The following is a 12,168-nucleotide window of genomic DNA, read 5'->3' on the forward strand; positions in this document are numbered from 1 at the left end:
GGGACGTGATAAAATCGGGTCGAAAACGTCATAAAATCGGAGGTAGACAAATCGGGGAGTGACAAAATCGGTTCGTGCAAGCACGTGTTTATTCAATGAAGTGTCTCAAAAAGTATACGACCTTAGACATACTTTAGAGTTTAATTTTATTTGGTATATTGTTGTATAATCTTGGAATCAATGAACGATATTTAAAAATTAACTTTTAACAAAATGATCAGAACGATCGAAATATCATTAGAACGAAAACGTGTTACAAATTCGTTTTCCTCGATATGGGCGGCATCAAATGGTCAAAACGTCGTGCAGAACTAAACGTGCTTCCAAGACAGCGATCGCTAGAAAGTTTTTCTAAAAATGGCTAGTCTCAAGTAATCCAATAGAAGAATATCGAACTCAGTCGAAACTGAGATTTCCTAATTGTAGAACAAGCGTTCTAATAGTTGAGAAATTCACGGTCTCTAAGATCATGTTCGTGATGTCTGAGTTCGAATCTGGATTTCGGACCGATCTGATCCTAGCGGTTTTGACCACTTTCCCCCGTAGCGCACGGCAGGTCTGAGAGAGTGCTGAGTCTCACATCTTTCTTGCGTCGTCTATCGTAGCGAACGCTGTCTGTATTGGACGCTGGCCCGGAGTTGTAGTACGGGCTACGGAACCGTTCTTGAGGCACTTCGCTGAGTTTTCTCTCTGTGTGTGCGAAGCAGCAGGCCGCGGCGATGGCAGTCTTTTTGCCGCTGTGTTCGTTTTATTTTGTTTAATATTTGTACAGATATATTTTTTCTTCATTCGGTCAGCGACCGTCGTTCGTGTAGTAACGTAGTAGACCGTGTGTCCGTACGTATCCGAGGTTTGCTTCCTATATTTGGAGGGCGCTGTGTGGAAAAAACGTACGAAATCGTAGTCCGCCGAGTGCACAAGAGCGCAGTGTTTTTTCCCTCTCACGCGGCCGTCCGGCGCATCCGGAATTGCATTAGTCCGTTCGCCCTCTCCGTGTGTCCTTGCCGCCGCAAGCTGAGTGATAAACTTCGAAGGATTCCACCGCCAGATCCTAGCGGAAAGTGAACGTGCGGTGCAACACGTTAATCAAGTGTCAAAGCGAATGATGCAGTGCGCAGATCAATCAAACATCGTGACATACTTGGATTTCATCACCGAAGTAGTTTACACAGCGCTGAGAAAGTGACATAACTCGTTAGAAAGAGGTTATTTTGAGTGAATCAACAACGGTATTTTGCCGAGTGGTGCTAAACGAATTTCACTTTAAGTGCAGCCTCAGCGATTGATGAGCAACTTACTCCGCAGATCAAACACAACACATCGTCCTGGATTAAAAATATACGCATATACAATACGTGAAGTGAATAACACATGCACGGGCACAGTGGCATATGTATTGTGAATAGTAAACAGTGGTGTAATCAAAGATAGATGGTTGAATAACAAATGAGCAGAAAAATACATATGAAAGTGATTGATGGAATGAGATTCAAGTGAATCATTTGTGTAACAGTGCACTGCAGTCTGTAAAGGTGATTATCTCGCTGATGAGGAAACATACAGTTAGGCATTGAATATTCTGAAGAAGGTTTGATTAAGGCAGCATGTTGGGGATGGGGGCGAACGAGGGGTGTGCGTGCTCCAGATCAAATGGATTTTGCTGTGTGTTTGTTGTGCTCGAATGGGGTTTCGATCGTTCAAATACACCCAGGTTTTTTTTACACGGTTTGGTTTTGGTCGTTTAAGACCTTCAGTGACAAAGAAGCAACGAGTTAACCCCACCAAAAAATTCATAAAAAATCAAAGAAAATTCAGGGGGTATTTAAAAAGCTGTAAAAGTTCAGGTTAACCGAGAAATTAATGAATTCCAACCGTGTAAAAAAAAACCTGGGTGTACAGTGCTTGATGAATTAAAAAAAATCGGTTGTGCATCGAGGCGTATTTGTTGAAAATGATTGCGCGTTCAATAAATGCTGGATCGATGTTCAAACGGTCAACTAATATTTTTTTTTTTGGAAGAACAAATTGGCAACTTTGCTTTGAAAGTGCAGATTTGAATCAAATTAATTCTCAAAAAATTCAATGACTTTTTATTCCAACTGGAACTTGACCTGCTTTTCAGCTTAGTGTTGTGTTATCATTTCACAGTTTTTCAATGCCGGTCATTGTATGAATTTCGTTGTCAGTAAGGCATCAAAACTTCACCAACGAATTCATTTTTTTAGGGGAATTCGTCAGATTATATGAAAAAGAACTCATCTATAAAGGGAAAGGGGAACTGGCCCGATCTCCATTTCAATGGACATATATTCATCTCATCGCGAAACGCAAAATTTTGTCGCTTTTTTTGTCAACATGCGTGCCACTGCTGAAAAAAAAATCGCAAAAATTAGAAACAAATCAAATTGCTTTCCATTGCTTTGTTTTTGATGAAATGAAAATCGAAGCCATGAGATGAATTCCAGGAGCAGTTTCCCTAACTTTAGTTTTTCTTTGTATAGAATTTTCATGTAAATTTCCTCTCAATGAAAATAAGGTTCAATTGCGTAAAACTGAACATAAGTTTCAGAAAAAAAAAACCTTGATTAATCCCCACAAAAAATATGAATGATGATGATGATGATACTACCATCTATTGTAGCAAGGCACCTGCCAATAGCACTGGCCATATCTGACAAACGATTTGATCATGATTACACTATTGTATGTATTTCATCAGACTCCTGTATGAAGGGCCAAAAATGGGTGGGGTGGTTTCATAAGCAAAGACACTTATACGAATCCACGGGATGAATAGATAATCTCCTTCCAGAAGAAAGTTCGTACATACAATAATATATTCTGATCCCATTGTCCTATTTGGCCAATTTCCAATAGCAATCAATTAGACATCCCTGCCGAATGGATCCTGTTGCGAGTAATTCGGACAATGCTAACTTCTAAAAAGTGCGCCTACAAATTTTGTTCGCATACACACATACAGACATCAGCTCAGCTGAGTCGATTGGTATATAACACTATGGGTATCCGGGCCGTCCATCAACAATTCGTTTTTGAAATGATCGTACTGCCTTTCGGTTCGTCATTGTTGTACGAGAAAGGCAAAAATATATGTTTCAGTTACAGGAAGTTGAGAATGTTTTCTACCCGTAAATCGAGAATAGAACGAACCGAGAATGGAACTCCCCATCTCCGCATTGGCAATCCTATGCCTTTGTTCGCAACGCTTACTGCAGATTTTCATGATCTTTCAAAATTACCGAATAAACTCAAACTTGAAACTCAAGTAACCTTTCAATGTACAAGCAAAACGACTTTCAAGCCCGGCTTGTTTTGAATTATTAAACTGATTTGAGTTTAATCATTTAATTAAGACAGTGTTATTTATCCTACACTCAACCCTTGTTATTAATTGTATTCAGTATCTGTATAAAATGCTCACATTCTTTGTATTAGAACCTTGCAGAATCTGTATATGCCCTTATTTCATACAGAATTGTGAAATTTGTGTCTAGTTACATAATATTTTAGGAATTAATACCTCAGGAGAGCTTATATAACGTGTTTTCGAGACTTCACTTCATATCTTTTTCAGCAACTGAAGACCCTTACATTTTTTGTACATGGAGTTTTGACACGTTTCTTCTTTTTATATTTTATATTTTTATTATTTACATCATATAATACTTGTTTGGCTGATGGAGAGTCGACTGTTATTTAATTATTTAATATATGACTATAATTATTGTTTTTACACATTCATTATATCTATTGTATCATTTAAAATATCTTATAAAATTTGAATATATTTTTGCCTATACAATGACCATGGAAATGTTTATCTCTGTAACTCCTTCTACGATTTGTGCAAGTGTTCTATGCTATGTTATTTTTCTGTTCACATATCACGTTAGAAAATTAAAGGTGCGTCGTGTTTGTCTTCAAGATCAATAGATTGCGTCATACTTCCAGGAAAGAGAGCCCTAAAATGTCAAGTGTTATATATATCAAGTGATAAGGCGTCGTCACCTACCTAGCGTTTAACGATTTCCACCCAAGAATGTGTGCGAGTTGGAACCTTGTCTCATCCCACCTGTTAAAATTAATAACTGTATCTTCCTTGACCTGAAAAATAGTTTATAACTACCAGGTTTACGTTATTACTAATAAATTACAGTTACAAATTACAATTACAATTATTTCTTTAAAATGGAACGGGTTTTAAAATGCATTTATATCAAAAACTATGAAGAGAGGAAATCTAAAACACCGCTCAAATATTCGATAATCGGGTTTGATCTGAGAAACGGTTTGTTTGACACGTGGTGGATTGTGGCGATGAATGCTTTGATAGCACGTGCTATTTGTACTGCGGATACATTTTTTACATCTCTGAGAGCGTTGGAAAATAATCACGGAAATTGTCATTTGGTTGCAAGGCACAATACCTTAGCTCGATGATACTGGTCCCCTCAATGTCTACTACAAAAGTTCAATGTAATTGTGATTCAACTTGCCTTGTCTTACTACATACACAGCCAGTTTTGAAAAAGAATGTTGGATGTATTTTCCAGCATTTTCTTATCAGCATAAATATTTGCATCATATGATAGATATGACACAAATTTAAAAACGGCCAGGCCCATCGCTTGGAATTTGGAGATAATTCATATCTCACCAGCAATCAGATTATTCAGTTATAATCAACAAAGAGTTCTGAATTCACGAAAGGAAGAGACGGGGTCAGCCGTACCAATCGTTCCACATTCAGGGGGTATATTATGAAACGGCGACGTTAGGAGCGACATTGCTTCAAAAAGCGCTGGCTTTTGTGCCTAGGATAAAGCGCCATTGTTCGCTCTCTGAAACTACATAAAGTAAAAATCATTTCAACAAAATTTGCAAACCTTTATGCCATAATGTTCCTATTTAAATCAGCAAAAAAACTGATTAGTGACGTAATACGACTAGACAAAATGATAGAATTGTTGAGGTAAAAAGGTTGAGGTAAAAAAGGCTTTCGAACTGTGAGAAAGCCCGGGTTAACCGACTCAAGTAAGACAAATCAAGGTTAATGTCTGTAAGAATCACATGGCCTATTCATCAGCTTTTGCCAGAGTGATGTTTTTTTGCAATTTATAAAAAAAAATAGTGAAGACCATGCTCATACGTCAAAAACATTGTTTTTGACTTTGCCGGTCTATGAGACGTCTTTAAAAACGCCTTAAGGAAGATAAATACGCTGTCCGCGCGCGCAGACATGTTTGTCGATTGAGGCAACAACTGTGCATCAAGTTAGGGGCCGTAAACATATTACGTAAGTACTTAGGGGGAGAGGAGTAATTTTCTTACCCACCATATACTTAAAAAATAATTTGTGCGACAAAATCTTACAACGGGGGGAGGGAGTTTCGAAAAACTCAGAAAAAAATATTACGTAATATGTGTACGACCTCTTAGGGAAACATCCCATTCCTACCCTTAAAACTGTAAACATGTACGGCGCTTTAACCGAGCGTGACATCACCTCCAATTTGTAAATATAGACTTTTTATACCAGAGTCCACCTGATCCGAACACTTTCAAAGCCCTACAGAACCAGCAATAGGGATATTCGTCTACGAGTCGGGCAAGCCGTTTTAGACAGCCCCTGCATTTCATACCGCAACCTGCGCAACGTCCCATCTCTAACATTCAACAGCTAAGTTCGGATCGCCTCCGGTCTCGCCTTCTTCCACACCTGTCGCGTCTGCGCTCAGACAAGCATCTTGCTATTTCGCCACCACGTACAGGCGGCTATGTGTCGCAAGGGCACTTCATGACTACTCCTGCCGGGAATCAAAGATCCCCTTCCTTATTGGAGCGAGCCCGAGCCTGCGTGCGGTAGTCGGCATCGGCGTCAGGACGAGATCCACTGGTACGGAATGAGGAGCTAGAATTCCTTCGTAGCCCATATAAATCACTTCATCGGGAGACACATCAAGAAATGAGACAATACTAAGGCTCTTTGAAGGTTGGTTGTTGAGTTGTTACGCTACACCGACGTTTTCATTTCGAGACAAGGTAGCAACTTAACGGTGTCGGATTGTCTACCCAAGCAATGTTGTGTTTTTTTTTTTGGCATTAGCATTAGCATTGTTACGGTGTAATTCGTAGATTGGATACTAGTGATACTCATGTTTTACTTTTGAGATCCTTATCTAGAATGCTACCAGAAATCAAGAAGGGGAGTAGTCCTTGATTCCAGTCTTAAACAAAAATAACAAAAGCATGAGGATTACTACTCCTGGCCACGACTATCTTCACCGTAACTAGGGAGAGGAAGGAAGTGTTGATGTAGTACTTACTTAACGAGAGGCCACCGACTTAGCGACACCCTCATAAGTACCACGGAGTTGGATAATGAGAAAGGTAATCGTTGGGTCAGGATTTGCCTGTAGCTGGCAATGTAACCGTGGTAGATCTTACCCCGTAACACAGCACGTTAAGGTGTCTACCCAGCATTACGGGTCCAAGCAATGTTGTGTTTTTTGGGCCGAAACTGCGGCCTGCCCATCGCTTCGGGATCCTAGTCTTAACAGACTCCGCCAGATGATGTGATGCCGTTAAAGTCGTAGAGTGAGTAAAATTCGTTGAAACGCGCTGACATAGATCGGATCATGTATTCCATAGTTGACGGAACGAAAGTCGAGATAAAGGAAATTTTTAGAGCGCAGAGTCCGTGCTGGAGCGTAGATTCCGAGTTGACCCCGTATTGCAGGACTGCCGATGTCTCCATTCAAAACTTTGGCAGGGCAAGTCGCCTGTGCCATAACGCGCCAGTTTTCGAGCGTATCGATGACTAGCAGTCGACAACGGTTGGCATATGGAGAAAGAGTTTCCGGGTTATTCCATGAGAGAGACCGTGGGGCGCAGCGCAGCGCACGAATTTTCTTTGGACGGATTCCTGTCTTGTGACCCAAACAGAGTGAAATTGGCACCACACAATCATGCCGAATTCTAGTATGGATCGAACGAGCGCGTAATATAATGCTTTAAGACACAATGGATCACGGAATTCTTCGGCAATTTTAACCCTCTCTTTCCCACGTCTTTTTTCAAAGATTTCAATAGGAAGGAATCACCTATGATAACAATGCTAGAACAAAAGTTATTTGGCATAGCTAAAACTAGTAGAAAACGAAAAAAAAAGTATTTGATTGTAAATCAATAGTTACTTGATTGTTTTCAATAGTTTAACTATTTTTACACAAAATTGATTATATTTGCAGCCTAATGAAACCATAAAGTTGTGTCAAATACTGCTTTTTTTGTTGAAATAATTCGATGAATGTTGGAAGGTGCAAAATTTGATGGAGCTCTACAGCTACCATGGGAAGGAAAGAGTTAAACACAAATCCCAATAAATCTATTTGTTTTAGCGATGATAACCTCTCGTCTGTTTCCTCAAAGACGAAGCGTTATATCACCAAATTTAGTCGTCATCAATGGCCACCCGGGCATTCCAACCGAGGTGTAAAACCCACCTTTGGATACGTGTTTCCTCTGGTAGAGGGGCTTCAAGACGCATCCCTCCCAATGGTCAATGCTTAACTACAGCTGGAGGGCGTCAACTTGCTCTCCTTTCCTCTTTCACATGAATTGTTTAGTTTGATCTACACTATCGCTGGGTTGAATTCCTTTCCCAGGCCTGATTGACTTTTGCGGAAGTGGGGGGGTTTGGTATAGTTCTCGTGATGATTTTATAATATGCAATCGAATATCTACGCAAAGCATTAATAAACGTTCTAGAATTTTGAGAATCGATCCGGACAATACTTCAGGATGCTCTGCGTCCCAATAAATTTTAACGATCAACCAAACCTAGAGCAAAACAGTATAAGGACAGGTTTTACCTTAACCAGCGTTTCCCTACCTCCGAATACCAGCGATTCACGGCTGCCTGATGACGACTGACAAATCTGCTCTGCTCGGAGGTATTTCTCCAACGCACCTCAATAAAAAGGCCGATTCGAACAAAACAACGATCATTGGATTCATCATATGGACAAATGGACGCAATGGACCCACGATGAGATGAATATCTGAAACTGGATTATGTGTGGATTCTGTATAGCAAAATACCACAGTAGATAACGGAACAGTAGCGGTACATAGTACATAGAGTGCCTACACAGACTACTACTATTTTGTAGACTGTAATTCCGAACAAACTCCGAAAGGTGTCTGCCCCGATTTCTCTACCGGAATTCTGTTGAAAATCGCGAATGGATTCTTTTTAAAATTCAAAACGGATTCTGTTTAAAATTCTGATCCGTTCCTGTTGAGATTCCCAAATGAATTCTTTGCAGAATCTCATTCGGATTCTGTTTAGAATCCCAAACGGATTCTGTTCAGAATTCCAGACAAATTGTGTTTAGAATCGTGAACGAATTTTGCTCAGAAGCTCGAGCGGATGCTGCTCAGAATCTCATCGATTTTTTTTTTCGGAGAAACCCTTAGTTATCTGCTACGACAAGTTATAGCGCAAAATAAATCTCTAGCAAGAAAAACATAAGATCAAATCACAGACAGGATCAGATGCCACATTTTATCATTTAAAGACAACATAGAATGTTTTCTGCCATCTGAGCCGCCAAGTTCGCTACAGTAAAAACGGTACAGTCGGGATTCACTGGTTGGGATTTTAATACTTGGGCCACTTTTTAGTTGGGCCTCCGCTGGTTGGGTCATGGCCCTACCAAAAAGCAACCGTACATCAAAATTCAATGTAAACACGGAAAACAGGATTGGCTGTCTCTGGACATCATTTGTGATACACGTGTTCAAATGGCTGTCAGTTGGCCCAACTAAAAAACCGAATTCGTTAGTTGGGTCGAGGTCGTGGCCCAACCAGCGAATAGCGACTGTACTATAGACTAAAAGTCAGCTACGACGATCAAATCTGTACATTGGAATATCCATAAAAGTAATTAGTTTATTTGAAAAAGATTCAAAGGAATAAAAAAATGTTATAAAAAATCAATATTCTATAATATAAACTGAAAAAAGGGGTCCCGTAGTTGGCTAGCCAGCTACCGGGTGTTATAAGCAGAAGGACGTATTACTATTCGGGGAGACATTGGAAAAAAATGTTCCATCAAATCCGGATCAAAAGAGAGGACACACATTCACAGCGATTCTTAATCCGTTGTCAGTCAGGAACCAGAAATATACATTGTGGAAGTCGCAACTTGTTCACCGTGCACATCGCAGTGCGTTATGCATCGTAATACGGATGAAAATGCTAAGGAGTTTCCGGTGGCTGCAGCAGTGATTAAAAAGAAAACCTACATGGACGACTACTTCGATAGTGCTGACACGCTAGAAGAAGCAACAAGTGAAGCTAATCCACTCGAAGGCTGGCTTCAATATGCGAAATTGGGTCAGCAACAGCGATGTGGTCGTGCGCAATCTCGGTGAGGTATGCGAGCAGCGATTGTTATGTATTGATGGCAGCAATGAAGAGCAACGAGTCCTTGGAATCGCTTGGATGCCAGAGAAGGATGTTTTCGTGTTCTCTACGAATTGGTCGAGTCATCTGGCTCCGTGTATTTACGGCGGATTACGACCAACAAAGCGAATCGCTCTACGCATAATTATGAGTCTATTTGATCCAGTTGGAATGCTAGCTCCGTTTTGGATTCATGGCCGTATTATGATTCAAGATTTGTGGCGCATTGGCCTGGATTGGGATGTTAAAGTGGGGGACAAGGAGTTCGAGAAGTGGCAGCGCTGGATCAGTCTACTTCCGAACATCAGCAAGCTTGAGATTCCCCGCTGCTATTTTGGCGACGCTCATCCTAAATCATACCGTTCGTTAGAGCTACACATCTTTACCGACGCTGGCGAGTTGATTGTTCGGCATACTTTCGGATTGAGGCCGACAAAGGTGTACGGTGTTCATTGGTTATGGCAAAAACGCAATGTAGCTCCGTTGAAGTACCAATCGATCCCACGTATGGAGCTACAGGCCACCTTGCTGGGGTCAAGAATGATGTACACCGTTTGTGAAAACCACACGCCACCAATCAAAGAAAAATTCATTCATACTAACGCAGAAGTTCTGGCCTGGATACCTTCTCATCATACACCCAACAGGCGGTTGTTAGATTTTCTAACAATTCTATATAAGAATCTACCAACACCTGTACAAGATCTGGGCATATGTGAAATTGTTAGTTTCTCATACAAAAAATGTAAGAAAAGCTTACAAAATTGTTAGATTCTCATACAATATTTGTATAAGAATCTAGCAATTTCGCATATGCCCAATTCTCATAAAGGTTTTGGTAGATTCTTATACAGAATTGTGATTGACCCCATTGACCCCGAATTGAAATTGCTATAACTTTTCTAATGTTTGGCTAATTTTGGATTTTTGGGGCTGTTCCGAAAGATAATTTAATCATCTTTCAGGTCGTTACTAAATATTGACTGTGAGTGGGCGGGTACATCGCGGGAGGGGTTTTCGTGAAAAGGGTACAAAAACAGTGATTATTTATGCTTATTTTACTTATATCTGAAAATTCTACCCATTTTGAACTGCACTTTTTCAAAAAGGTTATGCAGAAAGGCGTGTGCTTTGACATGAGGCATTGATTAGTTTAAATCTCGGTCGCTAGGTGGTGGAATATTTGAATTCATTATTTTAGACTACTCAGGTAATTCCGATATATGAAATTTTCCTCATTGTGAAATTTGTAAAGATGACGTCTTTAATAAAGTTCGTCTGGTGTGAATGGACTGTCATGTGACGGAATAAATAATTTGGAAATTTACAAATAGGCGGCGCTAGTGTACTTGCAATATTCTTGCATGTTCAAAATATTGCTTTAGCTTGACATCCCTCATACCTACACCCAAATTGTATTCGGCAACATTGTTCAGGATGTACAGGGTTACAAAGCGGTGCTCAATATAATGAGCACTTCTTCCAAGATGCGGCGCTAGTGAGCGGTTATATTTGAGTATATTGTTCCATGTGAGATCTGATGTATTTTGATTTGTAGCATTTTTGGCAAACATGAATGTTGGGGTAGAGTTCATCAAAAGTTTTCTTTATATTCAACCTGCTCCAGCGATGCTGCAAACGCCTATTTGTAAAATTCCACATTAATAATTCCGTCACAAGACAGTCCATTCCCACTAGACGACCTTTGATCAAGATGCCATTTAAACAAATTTTAAAATTGTGCGATAAGAATATTTACACTGAGGAGAATTCTATATATCGGAATATTTTGAGTAGTTTAACCCCCCGCCCACCAATAGTCAATCTTTGGTTACGACCTGAAAGATGATTAAATTATCTTTCGAAACAGCCCTAAAAATCCAAAATTGGCCGAACAATAAAAAAGCAATTTCAATTTGTGGTCAATTTGACCCCAGAGCACAGACAACGTAAGTTTTTTTGAGCACAGACAGAAGGTTAAGTTATTTTTCATTTCGGTAGCTCTTTAAGAAATTCCCCCCTTAGCTGCAACATTTCAAACTTTTTTTTTAATTGCTGCGCGTTCGATTGTGAGTGCATGATTTATCGTAGTTGTTAGTGGCTAGTTAGTTGGTTATTAGAATCCAGACCAAACGATACCTACCCAATTTCAAATGTTTCTTCCCGTGATTTTTGTGAAGACGCAATTTCACTAATTCTGGTCAATCACGAGTAGCAACTATAGATATGTACAGTCAGTCAAAGCTAAACTAAGCCAAGCTTATGTGTTTTACAAGCCAGAGGCAGGACTCCCAAAGAGTAACAGAGCAAGCCCAAAGTTTTTTTTTGTGTCTTTATTAAGGAGACTTTCATTGGTCCAAAGTTGTTATCGATCATTTAGCAGTTTATACATAACTTTTTCTAGAAGCTGCATTTCTAGTGCGAAGGTTTTTCTACAACTCTGCCTAATGGTTCGTTGTTAGAATTCAACTAATGATGGAGTTCTAGTTCTAGTTGTAGTAACTTAATCTAAATAATTGAAATTTTGTCATCATTTAGTCTAAGTTACTGACACTATAGCTTTAACTCCGTTACTAGTGGTGTTCAAACAACGAACAATTAGGCAGAGTTGTAGAGAAACCATTGCACTAGAAGTCCACCACACAACAAATTTTGAAATGCTGCTTCTGGAATAA

At 39.8% G+C, this 12,168-nt stretch overlaps 1 protein-coding gene across 7 annotated transcripts in view; it reads left to right on the forward strand.

Annotated features, from left to right (window-relative positions):
• The first annotated feature begins 527 nt into the window (after positions 1 to 527).
• LOC134205449 (TOX high mobility group box family member 3-like) overlaps positions 528 to 12,168 on the forward strand; it is a 344,232-nt gene continuing 332,591 nt past the window's right edge. For 2 of the 7 annotated variants that reach the window (XM_062680697.1, XM_062680698.1), the window contains exon 1: positions 690 to 1,532. The gene's annotated coding sequence lies outside the window, so the exon portion shown is untranslated. Of the gene's footprint in view, positions 1,533 to 12,168 lie in introns of all 7 variants that reach the window. The other 5 variants (XM_062680694.1, XM_062680693.1, XM_062680704.1 and 2 more) reach the window with 5 other exon arrangements.

Source organism: Armigeres subalbatus, chromosome 1 (genome assembly GCF_024139115.2).
Source record: "Armigeres subalbatus isolate Guangzhou_Male chromosome 1, GZ_Asu_2, whole genome shotgun sequence".
In the NCBI taxonomy this organism is placed as follows: domain Eukaryota; kingdom Metazoa; phylum Arthropoda; class Insecta; order Diptera; family Culicidae; genus Armigeres; species Armigeres subalbatus.